Source organism: Grammomys surdaster, unplaced genomic scaffold, assembly GCF_004785775.1.
Source record: "Grammomys surdaster isolate TR1022 unplaced genomic scaffold, NIH_TR_1.0 187, whole genome shotgun sequence".
NCBI classification, from domain to species: Eukaryota; Metazoa; Chordata; class Mammalia; order Rodentia; family Muridae; genus Grammomys; species Grammomys surdaster.
The window spans coordinates 457,687-478,822 of record NW_021604632.1 but is presented as its reverse complement, the minus strand read 5'-3'; the positions used below and the strand labels follow the sequence as shown (position 1 = coordinate 478,822).

The following is a 21,136-nucleotide window of genomic DNA, read 5'->3' as shown; positions in this document are numbered from 1 at the left end:
CTCTCTACTTCAGTAAATTTCCCCATGTGCCACCAAGAACAAGGGAGTCAAAGGGTCTAGTGGTGTCTGGATAATGATGAGTGTCATTCAAATTAAACACACACACACACACCCACACTCCATTGGCAAAATAAATAAAATTCTATCTCTTTAAAAATGAAATGGCCAAATATATATTAATTATAAATGGCCAGAATTTATTTCTGAGTGTCAGCCCCCTTTGCATCCATCAGGCCCCCTTGTGAAGTATTGTGATATGGTCACCTGGATCTTGCCTTCCTGCACTTGGACATAGAAATGAGTGAACTTTCAGACTCTTCTGTCTTCAGTCAACTGGGACTCTAATCTTGACCCATCAGTTCAGTGACCCTAAGGGAGACAGGTTGTCAGTGTGTCTAGAATAAACAGCTCCATAGAGGGGAGTTGAGGACTAGATTATCAGAAACATGGAATGAGTATCCAAAGAAGCCAGAGTGTCTTTGGTGACAATGAGGTGGAAGTGGGGGAGTAGAGAGAAGGGGAGATTGGAGGGGACAAATGGACTAGGGTTATGCCTAAAGAAAAATTCTCTGTGTAAGATCTGGATCTTCTGCTCACCTATGACGCTGAACTTCTTATTGTATAATTAACTTTTCAATTTTATATGCTATCCTAAAGAGTGAATGAAAAGAAACAAAACTGAAACTTAAAGACCCAATTAAAAAAAAAAACAGTAAAAAGAATTAAGATGGCTAACCAATAACTGGCCCTATTTGAGACCCATCCTGTGGCCAAGCACCAATTCCTGATACTATTTAATGGTACTCTGTTATGCTTGGTGAGAATGGTACAAGCTAATGATGTTTATAAACGTGTTGTTGGGAGGAAATAGAAATAACCACAGGAAATTACAAGGATGGCACTTTTTTGGTTTTTTGTTTTTGTTTTGTTTTGGGGTTTTTTGTTTGTTCGTTTCTTCATTTGTTTTGGTTCCTGAGCAGGGACACATTTCTAGAATAGAGCACAGGAAAGCACATGGTGGCCCTCAGTGAATGTGAGTACTATACTCGTGAGTTGAAATGATTCTTGAAATGACAAGGCTGTCTCTATAACTACAATATGAATCCCCATGGAAATAAAAGGCTTCACCATTGTAACTCATTGTATGGACAGTATGGGTCAGTAGATGCTCACATCTCAGGAGCTTAAAGAGAAAAGATTTATTTCACTCCATGACAGGTCATAATGCAGGGATCAGAGGATTCTGCTCAAGAAGATTCAACTGGGCAAGCAGCTGCTATTTATTATTTTAAATGTGGAGGGTCACTGGCTAGATCCACCATGACAATGGTAGAGATCGAGCTGGAATTAACAATAGCCTAGGTATGGCCATTCTGTTCCGGGACATCACACAGTGGCCAAAAAGAAGGTAGCATGTAAGGTTTGGGTTCTCTAGATGTGTGAGAGGTAGGTGGAAGTGAATGGAGTCAGAGAAGTTTTCTGAAAAGAGACTAAAAGATGGCTCCTTTGCATGTTGCTTCTAACTTGCTCTTGGTCGGCCGAGTACTAAGGGTGACAATCTCCGTAGAGACAGGAGGACAGCTTAACATATGACCAATCAGCCAAAGATGAGAGATACTACTGTCTCTGTTCTATGATGTAGAAGTGACAGGAATCTTCTTAAACTTCTGCTTTTTCTCCTACCAAATGGGATTAAATAACCCATCCCTCCTTCATCTGTGTTGTGCTGAGATGCAAGGAGAAAGATTCCTATGGGAGTGTAGCTGTCTGAAGGCATGGCACTGAGTCCCAGAGTGCAATGGTCTGGAGATCAACAGGACAAGATCAAGTACTACTTGCCCACTTTTGGGAATCTGAAGTGTGTGCAGGGTAGCTCTCCAGCTTATGAGAGAAATGGTTCCTTCATTACAAATCATGCTGTTCTGCAGGCACCAAGCCATGGTGGTCTCTCTTTGAGGAGAATTGGGTCTCTTAACTCTCAGGTGACAACCTGACTATTTCGATCCAGATGATAAATCCCAAAGGAAACATAGTGGCCACTAGTGGATTCATCTGGCATTGCTCATTCTCTTGAAGACCAGGGAGTACGGGCATGAGCTGCTCAGGCAGTGGCAGAAATTAAGCCCCCTCACTCTGTGAATTGTGAGTTTCTTCTCCATGTCAAGAGGGAAAGGTGGCCTTCTGGGCTTGGAATTGGAGCCTAATCTTAGAAGGAGCTTTGCTCTGATATAGAATCTTCCACTGTCTACTGCAAAACTTTGCAGTTGTCATGTCCCCCTCAGCCTCAAACTTATCATTTGTAGAGTGGGAAGAAGAACAAGGGCACCAACTCCACAAGGTATTTCTGAAAGCAAATACATCTAGATGATATATAAAGAAGATTCTGCAAGGGTCGGAAGCAACAGATGCCAGAAAGTAGCCAGCCCCTTGTCTGCACAGGTATCATAGGATCAAAGTATGATAAACATAGAGATGATTCAGTTAAAGAAGAGAGAACAAGATGGTGGGTGAACCAAGATACCTGGGATGATTCCATGACCTGTACTTTTGGGAGAAGGAAAGCAAGCTACACAAGAACGTTAGCAATAGGAAGCCCAATGAGGGTAGGAATGAATTTTCATGGGTTTCGAAGGAGAACCAGTAGGAGAAATGATCCCCAATGTGTTGTTAGCTCCTGAGATAGTCTCTCTTTCTCCCTACCCCACCTCCAAACACAAAACAACATTAGACTCTAGGATGGAGGTCTTCCTTTGTGCTTGTATGGGTTTCACTCTTCTACCTCTTTCTAATAAATATGACTTCTTAGGATACTTGTGACACTTAAAGGAGATTAAAAAAAAAAAAAACCCTGGAAGCATTTGATTGATACATTATTTTTCCTATGTTTCTGTCTTTCTCTTGCCCAAATCTTTATGAAAGGTCTCTTTACTTTCCTCTCATTGTAGGGCCTGTCACTATTTTGGATTCTTAGTCTCAAGTGCCCGGAGTAACTACTCACTGCCTGAGTTGTCCAGGTTGCTTGCCTGTAGCAGTACCCAATTAATGCTACTCAAATTGATCCCAATGGCAGTGCTCCTCACTACTTGCCCCAGTGTTCTGGGTTCCTGAATGAAACTCGAATACTTGAGCACACACATACCCTTTATAGTTTGTTAAGCCTAAACACCTCAAAGGCTGGGCCACTTTCTAACTCCCTTGAGGCTGTTGCACTCCCCTTCGATAGTGCTGAGTTATTACTTACTAAAATCTTTGCTGCCCTAGACTCAGACTAGTAGCCCTCTTGGACCATGATCCCTGGCTCCTACATGTCAGCTATGTTCTCTGTCCCACGCTTCTCAGGCATGGCGTCTTGGTTCTCCTTCTCCCATCTTGGCAGATCTCTCCCTTCCTTCCTCCTTCCTTGGTCCCCTGTCTGGGAATCCTAAAAGTCCTACCTCTGTCTCTCTGCCCAGCCACTGGCTGCTGACAACTTGATTTACCAATCAAAACCAACTGGGAACAGGGTTCCCTCAGCGTCTTACATGCAGACGTGCTGATTCTTATATAATTTTGGGGACCCAGATTAACATAATACAAACATTAGACCAAACCTACCACACTTGTCGTACAGTATAGAATCAGAACTCAGAATGGAATGAGCAAAAGGGGCAAGACTGGGGTCTGTCTGGTGATGGAATGGCTTCTAACAGCATTGGTCCAGTGATTCTTGGCACCTGAGGGAGACTTGCCTCTTCTTTATCTCATTCCCTATATTCTATTGTTCAAATTTGATTTTGTTCTGTCTTACAGATGGGTTGCTATGGGACGGAGCCCTTCTGAGGGAACCCTGGCAATTCCTCTGGGGAGTCTCGCTTCCTATCTGTTTCTCTCTCCATCATAAGTGGCAATGAAATGGGAGGTGAGGGGGTGGGGCTGAACCTAGCTACCATCCCAAGTGAGCCAATAGCCTACTTTGGTTACTAGTCTCTTTTTCTTTTTTTTGACCCCTCCTCAATCTAAGATCAAGTTGTGATGAAATGACAACCTGAGGTTCCCTCATGTAGAAATAAGGTCATGGGGGGTGGGGGGGAGAATGTGGCCATTTTGAAACCCCAGTGAACTTCAGAGGCCAGAATGGAATGAGGCTCACTCTAGATTTGCCTCATCTTCCTTCACTGTGGCCTGTGACTTGAAGGCTGGGGGCTGTCCCTGCCTCTCAGACTTCCTTTCATGCAAATTGCCTCTGTGGGGTGTGGGGCAGCCTCATAAGAAGGGAAGTAGAGGGATGTGACCACCTCAGACCTCCATGGGCCTAGTTTCTATTTTGTAAGGCAACCTCTGAAGAAGTTCTGCCAGAGCTGATGGCTGTGCCAGGGGCTTGCTGGCTTCTAGTACCATCTTAAATCCAGAAACAAAACTTGAGAGAGAAGCCCTACCTCTTCAATCTTTTTTTAAGTGGAAAGAAAATACACAGCTCCACGGGGCTTGTGGAGTCCTACAACCCACCATGTATGTACATAGGAATTCAAGTTCCTAGGCCACGTCTCTCCAGTATTGTAAACTCATTGTAGACTCAAAGCTACAGAAATATAGAGACCAGGGGATGACCAAGCAGTCAGGATAGAATGGCTTGAGGAAGTTCTTGACAAGAAGGACTCTTCCTGAGCCAGCACACACTGTTTGCCCTTGAGGGCTACCAGGGACTTTTTCTTGAAATGATGAGGGTTAGAAAGAAAGGGTGTATAACAGAGTTCTTGAGAGTAAGAAGTACCAGGGAAGGCCTTCTAGCCAGAGATCTGCTCAGGACAGAGAAGAAAATAGAGTATAAAACAAGAACAGAAGAGGAGATAAGCATTCTGAATCTTACAGCCTTCAGACAAACAGTACCTACATGGGGTCTTAGTTTCCTTTTCTAAAAAGAAGGGGGCTGGGAATTTAGCATCCCTCCTGCCAGTCTTTTGTAGGCCATCCCCAGAGGGAAGGGTTCTACTACAGTCCTTCCATTGCATCAGGTGGGCGTTGACTTCTTCTGGGCATAATTCTAAATTTAGGTGCAGTAGCTCCACAGCTCAGACAGCTCTCAAGAACCAATGTATTGGTGGGCGTAGAGAAACATGAAAGGGGCTCTCGGTGGCTTGGAAGGAGACCTTCTGCTATTCCTTGGTGACTCCAAAGAGTATGACTTGGAAGGTTCCAGATCAGTCCTACACCTAGCACTTCCCTTCAGCCCCCAACACACACACTGGAGTGGGAGTTAGGCAGTGAAGGGAAAATCTTATCAGAGCCCCAGGTCCTTGCTTCTTCACTTAGAAACATGGGAGTAGAGACGCCAGAAGACCTATCGTCTCAACAGCAACTGTTCGATGACATTTCTAAGACACCATCCCACAAGCACATTTCTAAGACACTGTCCCACAAACACATAGATAACTTTAAATCTCAGAGTATGTAAGCAAGGCGCTCTGATGCAACAGAAGTGTCCAGTCACTCTGAACATGTCAACAAATAATTCCCTGAGCTGTAAACTATGAAAATGAACTTGTCTTCTCCTCACAGTCCTTTGTTCTCCCTAACGTGGTAGATGTCAGCAGTGGTCACAGCCTGAATAACTGCAGCATTAAAATGATGTCCAATTGTGGGTTTTCTCACTCACACACCAGTCTGCTGATATTGATCAAAATGCATCATTAATATTGGTAAAGAACCATCAATAAATATACATCTGGCTGGTTCAGGTCAGTAAGTCGTTTCCAATCATACACCTGAAGCTGATAGGACATCTCTGGGGATCTTGCTTGAGGCAGTCTCCCTTCTCAAGCCAGCAGGACTGTTTTTCTGTCATAATGTTGTCCATAGTGGGGTTAAGAAGCTTTTAGAGAGACCCCAGGGAAAAAAAGATGGCTAGCAAACGAACTTCCTCTGTTTTGTAGGCAAGTTTCAGGAAGGTGATAAGGTTGTTACCATCATCTGTAGGATGGACACACTGACTGCAAGGGTAAAATAAGGGTCCATATGAGATGTAAAATCGAGCACAGATTATTCTTCCTTTCAACAGCCCAAAACCAGTCTTTTTAGTCAAACAAGGGTGGCTTGTTCTCCCAGACAGGGAACACGTGTGAGCCAGTGTTGGAGAGGGTGTTTAATGGGGGTAAAAGAAAACCCTTTTGAGTGAGTGGCAGGCAGGGCCCCACCAGGGCATCTCTGGTGACAGATGTTCATCTTGATGTGGCCTGTGGGGCTCTTCTGAACTCACCCAGGGACAGAGGCGTTGAGCAGCGCAGTGTGCGTTTGTAGGTGTTTCTCTGCAGCAAACACCAGGCGGGAAGCAGAAAAGCCCAAACCACTTCAAGTGGATTCCGAATCTAAAAAGCGCCACATGAAACGGGGCAGAAACCTAAGTCCCCTTGAGTCCCAGCCCAAGAGTAACAGACAGAATGGGAGTGTCAGCCAGCTCCCTGCAACCCACCACTCCCTGAGGCCTGGTGTGTGCATTCCCATTGCCAGCTGCTTCAGTGGAGGGAGGTGCTCATCATACCACCTCAATAAGGACCAGACCACCGCACTGTTCCAAGTAGGACATTTGTCACCTGTGACCACGTAGCCTCACCCACCATAGAACTTCCGGAGTTTGGGGTAGACATGGGAAGGTTATAGCATCAGGGTAGCCCCAAATACATGAAAACCTGTGGCTTAGTATTAAATCATTCATTCATTCCTCCAAATAGTGTATCATTCATTCACATATTTTTACCTCTTAACTGTTCATCTGTTTATATCTTATTTAATTTGTATGTATGTATGTATGTATGTATGTATGTATGTGTTTATGTATGTGTTTATATGTGTGTATATGTGTGTGTATGAGTGTGTGTCTGTGTATGCATTGTGTATGTGTGTTTCTGTGTATGAGTGTGTGTGTATGAGTGTGTATGTGTGTGTATATGTGTGTGTGAGTGTGTGTATGTCTGTGTGTGTATGTGTACAAGTGTGTGTGTTTATGTATATGAGTGTATATCTTTGTGTGTGTGTGTGTGTGTGTGTGTGCGCGCGTCTGAGTGTGTGCTTACAACAAAGTCTCATGTAACCCATGTTAGTTTTTGCTTGCTGTCTCCCTCTAATTCTCCTCTTTCGGCCTAGCTGTTTATTGGCCAACTCCTGCCATTGACTCCCTGCCAATATGTGATCAGAGGCTCTGAGCTTTGCTAATTTCAGGCCCTTCTTTCTTCCTGAGTTTCATGTAACCCAAAGTGTTTCAAAGGCCTAAATCAACAAACATAAATGTAAGAAATACGACATTTTAAATATCAGTGTTCTGGATTTACTGGCAGTAAAATGTCAGAATCCATTCCAAGTAGGAACTCTCGTATGCCGGTGTTGTTTGTGGAGCATCGTAAGATACATTTAATCAGACATTCAGCTCCTCAAATCCTCTTCTCAATTCCTTGGGAACTTGCTACTGTCCTAACCCCTGGTGGGGGTACAACACAACTCGCTGGCTCCTACAAAGACCCCAGCATCTCTCCACACCGTGCTGGGAAAGGCAAGAGTCATCCCGACCATCTCACAGCAGCATGGGACTCTGCTTTCCAGTCTCCCGTGGTGATGAGTCCTCTTGCTGGACAAACTAACAGAATGTATTTGATGGCTCAAAAAGATGCAACTAGTTCTTTACAGTGTACATGTGTGTGTGTGCATGTGTGTGTGTGTGTGTGTGTGTGTGCGCGTGTGCATGCACATGTGGAAGCCAAAAACTGATGTCAATTCTTCTTCATCTCACTTGTTTGAGACAAGAATTTTCACTGAACCTGATGCTCACCATGAATTGACCACTGAGCACTGGGGACCTAAGGTATTTCAGCTCTTCCTGTGCTAGAGGAAGAACCACCATATCCAGATTTTCACATAGATTCTGGGGATCCAAATTTAGTTCTTCATGCTAGTCCAACAAGCATTTTGCCCACTGAGCCATCTTCTCAGCCCTGTTTTATATTATTCTTGGAAGTCAGAGCTCTAGTTGGGTGTCACTGGACTGAAACTGATTTGTTAACAGGCATTCCTTCCCAATGCACTAAGGGGAGTACACTGGCTTGATGCCATCCCCTGCCCCCCAAAATCAGGAGTTAGGGCTAAATCCCCAGTGCAACAGGGTTAGGTAATAGGGTTTAATGAGAGGCAGATAGATTCTGAAGGCTTTGTTCTTCAGATAATTAAGGTCATTAACATGGGACTGGATTCGTTGCCTTGAGTTATGGATACAAGGTTGATGCCACACGTCTCTCCTTCTAGTTTCAGTCTCTCTCTCTCTCTCTCTCTCTCTCTCTCTCTCTCTCTCTCTCTCTCTCTCTCTCGTGTGCGCGAGCCCTCTCTCTCCCTCCTGCTCCACCTCCTCCCTTTACTTTGCTTCTTCCTTCTTTCTCCTTTGAGACTATATCACATGAGAGCCCTTCAGTAGACGTGAGTTCATTCTGAGATTCTTTTGGACAGTCTAAACTTTGGGTAAGCTACACCAAAGCCAAACCTCCTGGCTTTTTTTTTTCCTTCCATTTTGACTTGGGAGAAACCACCAATGAACCCATAGACTGATTTTTAAATTTCTAACTTCTATAAGAAGACACAGGGCAGGGATGGGGGAGGACCATGGTGAAGAGTTGAAACACAGGTCAGTTTGGAAACCCTGTCTTGGCTAAAAAATAAATCTGAAATGGACCACAGCCTACACCCAAGCCACTTTTGGAATGTCTGTGCCAGCTTGCAAGTCCCATCATCTGTGTACATTTAGGGACTTTTACATAGCAGGTCCTTGACCCTTTGGACTGATCTAAATGAATGTTTGAAGCAGGCCTCCTTGGGATTTGGGGGCCTAACCACAGATTCGTCATCTGAGAAAGCCAGGCTATGAAAGGAGCTAATGTTTACCCACTGTTCTGGGGCCGCCATTTCTCCGTCTTTCCGTCTCTTGAAATATATCCCTGGGGAGAAGTCTACGTTACACAAGCTGGAGGAAGCTTGGGAAAGCATCAAAAAGCACAAATCTGTGTGTACTTGTATAAGAGTCTTTTAAAAAGTCTGGATGGAACCCAAACCAGTCAACGTTGGGGATGTCCAAGTGGAGGGCATGACCTTTAACAGAACAATTCCTGATTCACCTATCTCTTCCAGCAGAGGGAGCTGCTCCGTGATCCTAGTCCTAGGTCCCAATCTGGTGCCCTGTGGAATGAGGGTCATAATGGTGGTGACAGTAACACTCTGGTAGAAAGGAGTAAAGTTTCTTAATATTTTCCTAGGGTCTCCTTGATAAATGAGCACAAACAGGGGAGTTGAAAATAGCAGGAATTTATTTTTCCACATTTCTGATGCCAGATAGCTGAACTCAAGGAGACTCCAGTAGATGGTTCGTCTTTTCCTCTTCCAGTTTGTGGTAGTGGCCAGAGAGCCTCGGAAGGCTTTGGCTTCCGGTTGCATCACTATAGAGTTAAACCTCATGTATCCTTTCACCCTTGATGGGGCTAAAAGGTGTTGGTTTTAGAAACCGTACAGACAACTACAAAATCAACTGGCCTTTGCTGTGACCAGATGGGAGTGATCTTACACCTCTATACCTCCATGTCTCCATCTGTGAAACTGAAGGTGACATTTTTTTTTTTTGTAGTTTGACAGAAGCATATAGACATGACCATCACTCAATTCAACATCGAGGAGACGGACCAGATAAGATATTCTGGCCCACTGGATGCGTTGTGTTGATGTGATAAGAGGGAAAGAATATTTGTGAATCACTTTGGAGCTAAGAATGCAGCCCCAGAGCTCTGTCCACAGGCCTGGCCTAAGAGGAGGTTATTTTCATTCTGTTCTTGAGAGCAGCCTGGGTTTGTAAACCTTGTTTGGGCTGCATCCCCAAACTAAGGAACATTCCTTTTCCATTCATAGGGAAAGGAGAGGGTTAATTAGGAGCAGGCAGAGCTCTCCTGATGCTGCCTACTTCCAGGTTCAGAGGCAAAAGTAAGAAATGAAGGTACCAGCTGATAACCATTCTCAGTCCAGAGGCCAAGTATAGCTGTGCCTCTCGTGAGGACAGGAAACACTCAGGCATCCTTTAGGTGCAGCCTTGTGATCCTTTTGTTATTTCCCTGAAACTAAGCACCATGTTGTTCAAAACGATGGGGAAAAAAAATCAATGCTACCTTCCTACAGGAAGTGAAACCTTTGTGCTTTGCTGGAGGAGAGAGAGGAAAAGAAATAAGCAAAACGTTCCAAGATTTCCCTCTTGTGAAGCCTCTGGCTTGAGTTTCCATCAACTTTTTGTTTCTCCTAAGAATCTTAGTACAGTCTTCTGTTCAGAAAAGAGAGGCCCCTGACTTTCAAACTCTGTTGGAGGCAAGGGGGCTCCTGCATCTGTGTTTATTCCTTAGAGCAAGGTAGTGAAGGGCTTGGGGATCTGTGGGTAGAAGGAACTCAACATTTCAAAAACTCTGTCATTTATACACTAAGGAAACCCTCTGAACTACCCCCAAAAGGAGGCATGCTGCCTATGGGACAGAGGGTAACCTCATGTCTTCCTGTCTTCCACCTGCCCCGCAGTGTCTGCCATTAGCAACTTTAGGTCTTAGGACGGGCTCTTTGGAAAGATTATATAGAAATGAAAGTAGAGTCTAGCTCTCTTGCCTGGGCATGAGGCTACAGGAAGCAGCAAGCAGAAGCAGGGAGAATCTGAAATCTGGGATCCTGTTCCAGACTCCAGAAGTGTGTGTATGTAGGATACAGTATGCTTTTTATTTTCAGGGGTATATGCTGAAACATTGGAATATATTTGCTATTTAATTCTTCTGTCTAATTTGCTCTCTGAGCTACTAATATCTGTATTGACGTATTTTCTTTGTATTTGGGGGGGGGGACAGGGTCATTCTATGTAGATGAGGCTAGCCTCCAATGTGCAGCCACTCTCTGGCACCTGTCTCCTAAGGGCTCACATTAGAGGAGCATGCCACCACGCTCGGTCTGGTGATAGTAGCCTCTTAAAGAGAGGAACCATCAAGTATGAAGAAATCGGTAGAATTAAGGACTGCTTTTTCTCACTTTCCTCATGCATACACTTATAGGCAGGGTTCCGTGTGCCTAATTTTTTTCTATGGGCTATGTTTCTGTGTCTCCTTGAGTCCCACTATCCTCTTGAGAGATTCAAGAAAGAAAGCAATGGCCATCTCAGGTAGGAGGAAATGGAACATTATCTCAAAGTGGCTTCTTCTCTAGAGAGGAACGTGTATAGAGATCAATATGTCTTGTATAAACACATTCTAGGGATTTGCTTTTTGAGTAGCTGCGGGGAGTCGAGATAGGGGCCAGAGGCAATGTAGGTACCTACTGTGGCTAGAACCTTAAGTTTAGGGTGTGGTAGAGGAACATACCGAAAGGGACACACTAGAGTAACTCAGCCTTAGTTTTCAAATGAGTCTGGAAGGCCAGGTCAGGCAGGCTCTGTCTCCCCTCCTGCCAAGCACAGTCTCTTTGGGATTAGCCACCCTCACCTCTGTCTCTGACATTAACATCCTGTGACTGCCTCAGTCTCTCTGTTCTTAGAAAGACTCAGGTCATTTTGCACTCAAAATCCCTGTGAAGACCTGCCTTTTGTTGAGCAGAGCATGGGACAATGTGGGGGAATTCCAGCTCAATCTTCATGTGAAGGTCACCTAAATCACACTGATTTGGAAAATGTTGTAAAGAAAAGGCTTGCTCAGGATGCCGCAGGGGCCCCAGGGGTAGTCAAAGACTTGGCTGTGAAGCATGGCTTTTGTAGACTCTGCCATCCTTCCATCATAGGGTAGTTCTCCTGAAGATGATGATGTGATGCTGCCAGTTAGTGAGCCACAGGAAGACCCTGAAATCATCTTAAGCTGCTCATTGAACCCACAGTGCTTTTCAGCTTTCATTGAGAAGGGGAAAAATTACACTGAAGAAAATCCAGAAAAGGTTAAGCTAGCTGACGAGGCATGTTCAACCTTCAGTGCTATAAGTAGTGGAAGTCACTCCATAAATTATATTTTACATTTGTTTTCAAATTGAGTGTTTTAAGTTTTTGTTAGGACAATTTTATAGATATATGTTATTGTGTTTTGTTTGCATTCACCTGCTATCATCTCCATGTGCGTGTATGTATGTATATATGTATATATACACATATATGTATATATAAATACATATGGACATAATGCATATATCCTAAGATAGATAGATAGATAGATAGATAGATAGATAGATAGATAGATAGATACACTGTTATACAGGATTATCTTATGAGGCAAACTACCATGACCTTCATGAATTCAGTTGGGCCTTTCAAAAAGAAAAACACATCTGAGCTAGATTTATTGATGGTTAATGGATATCCCCTCTTAGAAGGAGAGGCTTAGGAAGGTTTGGAGACCCTCCTCTGAGTATCCAGGCACCCTTCCCAGCCAACTCTATACAATTCTTCCCTAATTGTGTGCAGTCTCCTGGAGAAGCTATAGGATATAGGCTGGGAGGGACTAAAGGAAGGGTGCTCCATGGACACATCTGTGAGGAAGCCATGCTGGGTACAGACCTTACAGTGAGAATGTTCTAGATCACCCAGGCTTCTGCACATCCTGCATGGGCTCACTTTAACTTAACTAATCACATCTAAAAAGACTCTTTCCGACTAAGGCCCATTCTGAATTTCTGGGTGGATATGAATTTTCAGGGACAGTCTTTAATCTCTAAGATATGACACCACTCTAGTCTGCATGTCCAGCTTTGCACATGACAGTCTCATCACTTCAGGCTGTTCTTAGAACTGACAGAAGAAAGAGAAGATTAAGTACCTGGCTTCTCAAAGCTTCTGGTACTTAATCTGACCAGAAGAAAATCTGGTCAGTTACACCTTAGTGCCATGACTCTTGACCCCTTTGAAGACCGTATACCAGATATCCTGTATCATCAGATATACTATGATTCAAAATCGTACCAAAATTCCAGTTATGAAGTAACAATGAAGGTAATTTTGTGGTTAGAGGTTATCATAACATGAGGAACTGTATTAAAAGGCGGTAGCAATAAGAAAGTTGAGAACACTGAGAACACTGGTCTTAGTGTCTCTGTGAAAGGCAAGGTCAGGAGAGAGAGAGAGAGAGAGAGAGAGAGAGAGAGAGAGAGAGAGAGAGAACGAGCTCCCTAGAGATGCCTTCGGGACAGTGGTGACATCAAAAGTGGACCAAGGTATACAGTCATTTAGGGAAGGAAGAAGCCTATCAAGTAAGGGTCAGAATAGATCTCAGTGATGTGAATTTTAAAAAACAAAACCGGAACACCTCTCCTGACAGGGATAACAACAACAAAATGAACGAGATGTCACTATCTTACACAGAAGCTTTTCACATGGTTAACAGACATAGCAGGCAGCTTCCTGTGGCAATCCACAAGTATCTTCTTGATTTTCCACGCAACTGCAACGAGGACCTCATAAACAATAGGGGAAATTCATGGAAATACACACAGTAAGATTAATTAGTGGAGATAGGCACAGTGGGATTGCATTGACAACAGAAGGGAAATCCTTTCTTTCTAGAATTAAGTTAGTGCTTGTGGGATTTGGAATGGGGAACCCAATGCTTCTGCAGGAGACTTTCAAGGAGTGGTACTTGAGCTTTTGGTGAGCCTCCTCTCCCCCCACGCTTCCAAGCAGGCTCTTCATCCTCCTCTTGGCTCTCAGTCATGTCTTCTGAAATGGACCTTTGGCTATATAAACCTCTTTATATAAAATACCACCAGTAGGATTTGTTCCATCCTCCTGAGCAGCGTGAAGATCTAGGGGATGAAAGGGTACCGTCTGTTTCAGGGCAAGGCAAGTCTGGGTGATAATCATATCCCAGAGTCCCCTGGGACATATTGCTATGCTTCTGAGTAACCAACCTGTCTGTCTAGTTTCTTTCCTGCCTCTGCCTCACCTAACTGCACCATTTACCTATAATCTAGGTTATTGTGGGCTTCTCTTAGACCAGGAGTCTGCTTCCTAGATACTGATGCTAAATAGTGTTGGGTACCAATTTAACTAGAAATAAGATTGCTTGTTTTACAAAACCAAAAGCAAAACATAGTGTCTCATGTATCCAAGTCTGGTCTTCAAATCACCACAAAACCAAAGATGAATTTGAATGTCTGATCCTCCTGTCTGTACCTCCTGAGTGCTGGGATTATAGGCATGGGCCACCACAGCTGGTTTCATGTGGTGCTTGGGTTGAATTGAGAGTCCAATGCATACCCTCTATCAGCTAAACTACATGACCAAGCCCTAGGCTGAAGTTGTTCCTGATTCCTGTCTCCTGTGAGCCACTGTCATGCCAGTCCAGCTATCATCATCTCTCCATGGAAAGAACAGTGTGTGTGTCCCAGAATAGCATACAGAGGAGAGCAAAAATGAAGGTGAGGAGAGAGGACCAGGGGAGTAGAGCTAGGTGAAGGGAGGGTGGAACAGGTAGGGATACATGCTGCCCAGGATGCAGGAAAGAAGAACTTGGAGATGGGGGAGGAGGTTGTCAGGATGCATGTGTTTACCTATAGTTTGGAAGTTGAATGGAAAGAGAGAAGGTGGGGGTGCTGCTAAGCAGAAGGTATTAGGTAAAAATGGCCACCGGTCCCAATGCAAAGCACTGATGAGGTGCTGGCGAAGGCGAATGAAAGGTCCTGAGGAGAAGTTTACTGGGAAGCAGAAGGGTATAGAAAATGAAGTGAGCCTTAACACTGATTCTTCATGGTAATCCTGGCTTTATACAACTAACTGTATCCTAGGAAAGGGTTCTGAGTGGCATTGTTTATACATCCCGCCATAAGCACACTGAGATGCCAGCTCTTGAAGTAATCTGTCTTAGGAAAATCCTCTATGGTCCTTTGCACTGAAGGTATACAGTGGGTCCCAGTGTGCTCTGTGGGGCTTTGTAATTTTCTGTCTATGACAAGCAAGACCATTACCCAGGAGGTCAATCAATAATCTCCCTTCAGGACAATCAAGGAGGGCTATGAAGCCTGGGGAACTTCTGACTTGGAACACTGGGATCAGTGTACTCCAAGAATAAAGGGTGACCCCAAGTTCAGTGACTCCGTGCCATTGCTGAGGACATCTGTCTTTTCTACGTGGTGGAGAGCCTGTGAGTGGGCTTTGCAAATACCATGGACCTGACACTAGGTAATGTTTCCTAGAGGTTCTGAGACTGGGGAGTATGAAAGATTCTTTCTCTTACCTTTGAGATTACAGAAAAATTGCCGCTGTATGGGATTGTCATGGAGAATCCATGAGCTGGTCCCTAGTGTCCCCTCCCTCCAGCAACTCATGAATGATGTCACCAAAGGACATCTGAGCTGAGAGGAACTCGGACCTGTGAAGAACCAGCCAGCAAATATTTGTAATTGTTCCAAAATTAGACTCCGGGGACCATGGCAACAGGATAAGAATTATTCTATTTAGTCAACGAAGACCTTTGATATTACTGAGAAGCTTGACGGAAACTTCACAGCTTCAGGGACTGTGTCATCTGAACCTTCCTTCCCATTCAAACGTTAAGTGGGGCAGTGGCTGACAGAACCGCAGCCACACAGCCACACAGCCACACAGCTTTATTGAATCTGCCCCGCTTTTCTGGATTACTCAGAAAAACACAACTTTTCCTTTTCTTCTTTCTCTTTTCTAAGCATGTCTTTTTTTTTTAATCATTTGGGGCTACACACACACACACACACACACACACACACACACACTGCTTCTCTCTTCCTCATCATGTGACTATGTGACTCCTTGTCCACCGTGTGGCTGACCTCCATGCCAGCTTAAATTCTCAAAGTCGATTTGACAGGTGTTTTGTGGGGTGTGCTATTGTATCCCCCAGGAGCGGTATTTTATCCTCCGAGAAGAGGAACGGTATATAGAATCACAACATTGGTTTCTGGGCAGACGCTGGGCTGTCAGCTAAGCTCACTAATGCATTCAGAGATTTCTTCTTGCTCATTACCTTCATCGAGGGCATTTTCTATATTCATGCAGCAATGGGAATAACAGGCTATGGGGGAAGTCACAGGATCGCTCACAAAACAGTCAAAATTCCCAAATTCTAAATCTGTACCCGCTGAGAGTCTATTGAATAAGGTTCTGAGCTCTAGGGTGGAGGAGAATAGGGACAGTTCTGATTCATCTCTGACAGTAACAGGCTGAACTGCAAATACCTTGCACACACCATAGAACAAGTGTGTGTGCATATGTGGATGAATGATAGAGGGGTGGGTGGATAGACAGGTGGATAGATAGATGGTAGATGGAAAGGTAAATGCAAGTATGTATATATGTGTATATGTATGTGTATATATGTATGGACATGTATGTATGGATAGGTTGGGACAGATACATGGATGGCTATATCGTTTGATGGGGTAAGTAGACAGATGGGAGGATGGATGGATGCATATGTGTATGTATGAGTAAATGGATGGACAGAGGTGTGTATGCCTGGAATAATGGCTAGAGGCATTCATATAAGGACATAAGGTTGGGTGGATGGATAACTAAATGAACAGATGGATGTGGATGGATGGATGGGGTTGATGTAAAACACTATCTAGTGAGTCTTTTAAACTCACTGATGTGAAAAGAAATGCTTTTCTCGAGAAGCACATCACATTACACTAGGTGTAAGAAACTTTCACGTAGCTCTTAAGAAGCACATATCAAATGTACTACACGTGGCCCAAGAGTTAGCAAAAGCTTATTCTGTTTTAAAAACTCTTTGACGTTGATTTTAAAAATACATCTGTTTCCAGATTGGTGTACACATAAGTTACTATATTTTACAAAAACAAAACAAAAAAGCAAGCAAACAAACAAAACCATAGACTGGGCACAGTGTGGACTACCTATAGTCCTAGGACCCAAGAAACAGAAACAGAAGGGTCACCACTTGAAGGCCAACCTGAATGACCTACACATAGATGACTTTGTCTTAAAGACAAAACTGAGTACCCCAAAAGCTTATAGCCCCAAACTTATACATGTGTCTCCTTCACTTCATTTTGTGTTTTCACAATTACTAATAGAACAGGAAATATGGATTTTTCTGCTTTAGGAAAAAAAATGGTATAAAATCTCCCCCTTGAAAGCACATTCGGCAAGTCATTAGGGCTGTCACAAAATTCTTCGTAGTTTCTGAAAAGTGTCCAAATATGGTAGTGTTGCCACAGCCAATTGCTCAGCAGTTGCCACAGACTCAAGGGCTGACAAAGAACTAATATTTTGAAAATGAAAGTATCTAAGGGCCACACAGACATACACCAGAGCTCCAGATACCGTGTACCTGCTCTTGGCTGCTATTAGACCTTGGGCAAACACAACAGGATTTTTACCACATTGTTCTACTTTACCATTGGATGGGAGAGCCTGTCTCCCAGCCAGTTATGGTGGTTGGGGGAATCAGCATTCCACTTATCATACTTGACATTACCTCGTCTCAAAAAATAAAACAGAGTGGTGGTAAGGGAGGAGCTTTTGAGTGCTATTTTATATTGATCATGTTCCTACAAGTTAGTGTGTGTGTGTGTGTGTGTGTGTGTGTGTGTGTGTGTGTAGAGGCTAGAAGTCAATGTTAGACTCAGATAACACGTGAGCCTCTAGACACGCCTGTAAGGGAGCATCCAGAATAGGATACCCTCTGGGAATGTCTATGAAAGACTGTCTAGATTAGCTTAACAGAAGCAGGAAGATTCACTCCAGATATGAGTAGCATCAACCCATAAGCTGGGGTCCTAAACTAAGCAGAGAGAAGAATTGGAGCTGAGTAACAGCCTCTGCTTCCTGACACAGACACAGTATAACAATGGGTTTCTACAGCCATGATGTCCCTGCTGTGATCAATTAGATCCCCCGGAACTGCGAGCCTACCCACATCAACCTTCTTGTCTTAGTTGCTTTTGTCAGGTATTTTGTTGCAGCCATGAGCCAAGTAACTGACGTACTGACTGAGCCATCTCCACAGTCCAAGGAGTTATTTTACTAAAACAACTGTCCTGACCTGTGTGGCAAATCCACAGGTAGAAATGGCCACTACCAAGTAGTTATTTAGCATAGCTTTTATAATGTTTCGGCCAGAGAACAAAAGACATGTACAAGCCACCACCATCCCACTTATAACCCATCCAGGGCTCTCTGCCCTACACAAGGTCTTGCTATGAGAGATGCTTTACTTTCCGTCCTGTCATGTGCATTCTGAAAACAGAAAAAGGCCAAGGAAATTTACTATTGCCTAATAACTTGAAGACAGATGCCAAGTTCATGGGCAAATCATGCCTCCAGGGAGCCCATTGTACAACCATAAAATACCCACTTGGTAGCCATATGTGGAACTTAAAGCATGAAAAAATTTACCCCAAATCTTTAGCTGTAAGTCATGGCTGACACCTGAAATAAAAGGAGAGCTAGGCAGAAGGCAGAGACGTTTCCAGTTCTTCGATATTTGTCAAGGGCGCACCCTCATCTCCATGTTGAAGATCAGATTCACACTGACATAATAAGTTAATAATGATGGTGGTGGCTTTCTAAGAAAGGTTAGGAAGTGGTGTGCAAGCCTGGCGTCACAGAAAATGTCAAACTTTCCACTTGAACTCCCGTCTCTCAAGGACGGCACTTTACTCTGGGGAACGGCTTGGTGTTACAAGGGCTCCACCTGAGCGTTCCACCCGTACCCTCTCTCCTTTTTTGCTCATCCCTCAGCTCTCACCTGGACTCATTACTGTGGAGAACTCCAGATCCAGTCTCACTGAAAATCAGTTCTTTCCAGCCAACAGTCTGAGCCTGGATCTCCACAAGGGGCACGAAGCTCTCTTTACAGATTGCAGATTTGCATGGTAAAAATAGACACTCAGCGCATCACATGTCTATGCAAATTTCACCAACCAAACTCAGTGCTGAAAATAGTTATTTACTAGTTTGCTTGCATATTGGCCCAGAAAACCCTCTACACCTATTTCATGCTCATTTAAATTCTTTAAGAGTCCCTGACCCATTTACATTTCCTGAGGGATGCCTGGTTTCCCGTGGACATTTGTTCGTGCCTCTTCTGGTGGTACTTAAAAATATATTGCCAGCCATTGCAGATCAGGTCGTGGAGAACTGCATAGGCCCCGCTTTCTGAAGGTCCAGGCTGAACCTTGCTTTGTCAAGTACCACTGCAACCTTAGTGTCATGGCTTCTTCTGCACGATATGTGTGTCTACTTGTTGCATACGCTTTTGTGAGTCCATGTGGAAGCAAAAGGACAACCTTAGTGCTGTTTCTCAGGAGCTGACCAACTCTTTTGAGACAAGGTCTCTGTCTAGCCTGGAGCTCACCAATTTGACTATGCTGGCTTGTCAGTGAGCCCCAGGAATATGCCTGTTTCTGCTTCCTCCCCAGTGCTGGGATTATGGGAAACCACCAGGTCTGGTTTTTTGTTTTGTTTGTCTTTACATAGGTTCTTGGGATAGAATTTAGGTCTTCAAGCTTGCAAGACAAATACTTTACCCATGAAGCCACTTCCCAGCAAGGGCCTTCTCTTGTGCAATCGTTCAGACAAAGTGGAAATAGAACCTCAGTACAAACATTTGGATAGCTGGAGGACAATCCCTCCTAGTCTGGTCCTTGGGAACACACATTACAGCCAACTGGGTATTGGGTGGAAAATGGGAGGAGATTTGTAAACAAGGAAAGCTCTTGGTGTCTCTCCACAGCCACTGAATCTGAATGTCATAGGGGTAAGACATGGACATTGCTGTTTTAAGAAGCTTATTACAGTGACCTCCAAACCAAGATAGCAACTCCAGGTCTGACAATGTGACATTTAAAAGCCAAAGTCTGTTGAAGTCTGTGTGAGGCCAGAGGGTTCCATGGAACTTAACAAACAAGTGAGGTTACTGGTATCTTTTAGGAGGGTGTGAGAAGCAAAAGTGACTTTGCAAAATTTGCCACTGCATGTAGATCTGCATTTGCAATTCTCTCAGGAGCCTTTCTGAGACTCACTGGATGAGCCCCTGGCCCTTTACATGGGACAGCTAATCATTTCTTGTTGCCCATTAACCCGAGAAAAGAGATTCTTCCCCATCCTGATATTTATGGGCTTGGTAGAATCTGTAAAACTTGACAGTGTGTGTTCAATTCCTGGCTCTGCCACACACCGGTGACTTGAGCTTGTCAACTCTGAAAGTGAATAATGACAATTCCTACCTAGAAAGGTTGTTCCTCCAAGAATAACCCAGACACCTTTCCAGGTCAACAGTCAAGACAAGTTTGGATGCCAAGTACTGTGGAGAAGCTACTTGACTATGTTTACTGAAGGGAGAAACCAAAGTTACCTCATTTCTATGATGTTCCTAACATCCAGTAGCAAGTATGCTACAGTCTGAAGTTCTGTGTCAACTGCTTAGTAACTACTCTTTTGCCTTGCTGAACTTTTATCCTTTCAAACATACAATCCCATTCCTCAGATACTCCTCACACCCATACTAACAGATCCATATCCTCCTGAACAGGGAATAGCCCATGTAGGGGAATAGTGATCATGCACAGATGTGCTAGAGTATCTCAAAGAGCCAAATGATGCTCAGAGCTGTCCACAAACACATTCCTGCTTGCCAGTGATCATAGTCATAGGAGTTCAATCCCAGAAACCCAAACAGTCTCCTGTAAATTATCATCCTCTGGCTTCCATGTGCATGAGTTGGCATTCCCCCAACCGGCAATAAATAAATTAATGTAAAAAATGTTTAAATATAAACTAAATAAATGCCTGTAACATATTCTTACTCAATACACATCGCAAAGTGCAAAGATGATGGGGCAAATCTAAGCTTCAGTTGGGTGTAGGGTGGCGGTGGGTAGGGATATTTTGAAAACCTACTAAGAACCTAACCTGAGAGTGATCACCCTGCAGTTTGTCAGCAGGATCCAGGATAAGCAAAGAGGATCAGGGAGTGAAGCACAAACACATTCCAGAAATGGCTTTGTTTTGCTCCATGTGCTGTGCCCCCTTCCCCCTCTTCTACAACAACAGAGATCTGTGCAATGACTGAGGGTGGTTAATTAAGCATTGCAGCCCATAGTCCACTGCAGTTTCAATTGGATATGGTGTTCTCTCTCA

General features: G+C 44.0%; 1 long non-coding RNA gene across 1 annotated transcript; it reads right to left on the bottom strand.

Moving 5' to 3' along the window:
- Positions 1-13,524: 13,524 nt before the first annotated feature.
- Positions 13,525-18,832, bottom strand: LOC114622166. The gene is made up of 3 exons (XR_003711556.1): positions 18,744-18,832; positions 15,228-15,362; positions 13,525-13,797 (listed from the first exon to the last, which is right to left on the bottom strand). It is a non-coding gene; the product is annotated as an uncharacterized LOC114622166 (long non-coding RNA).
- Between the last annotated feature and the right edge of the window lie 2,304 nt (positions 18,833-21,136).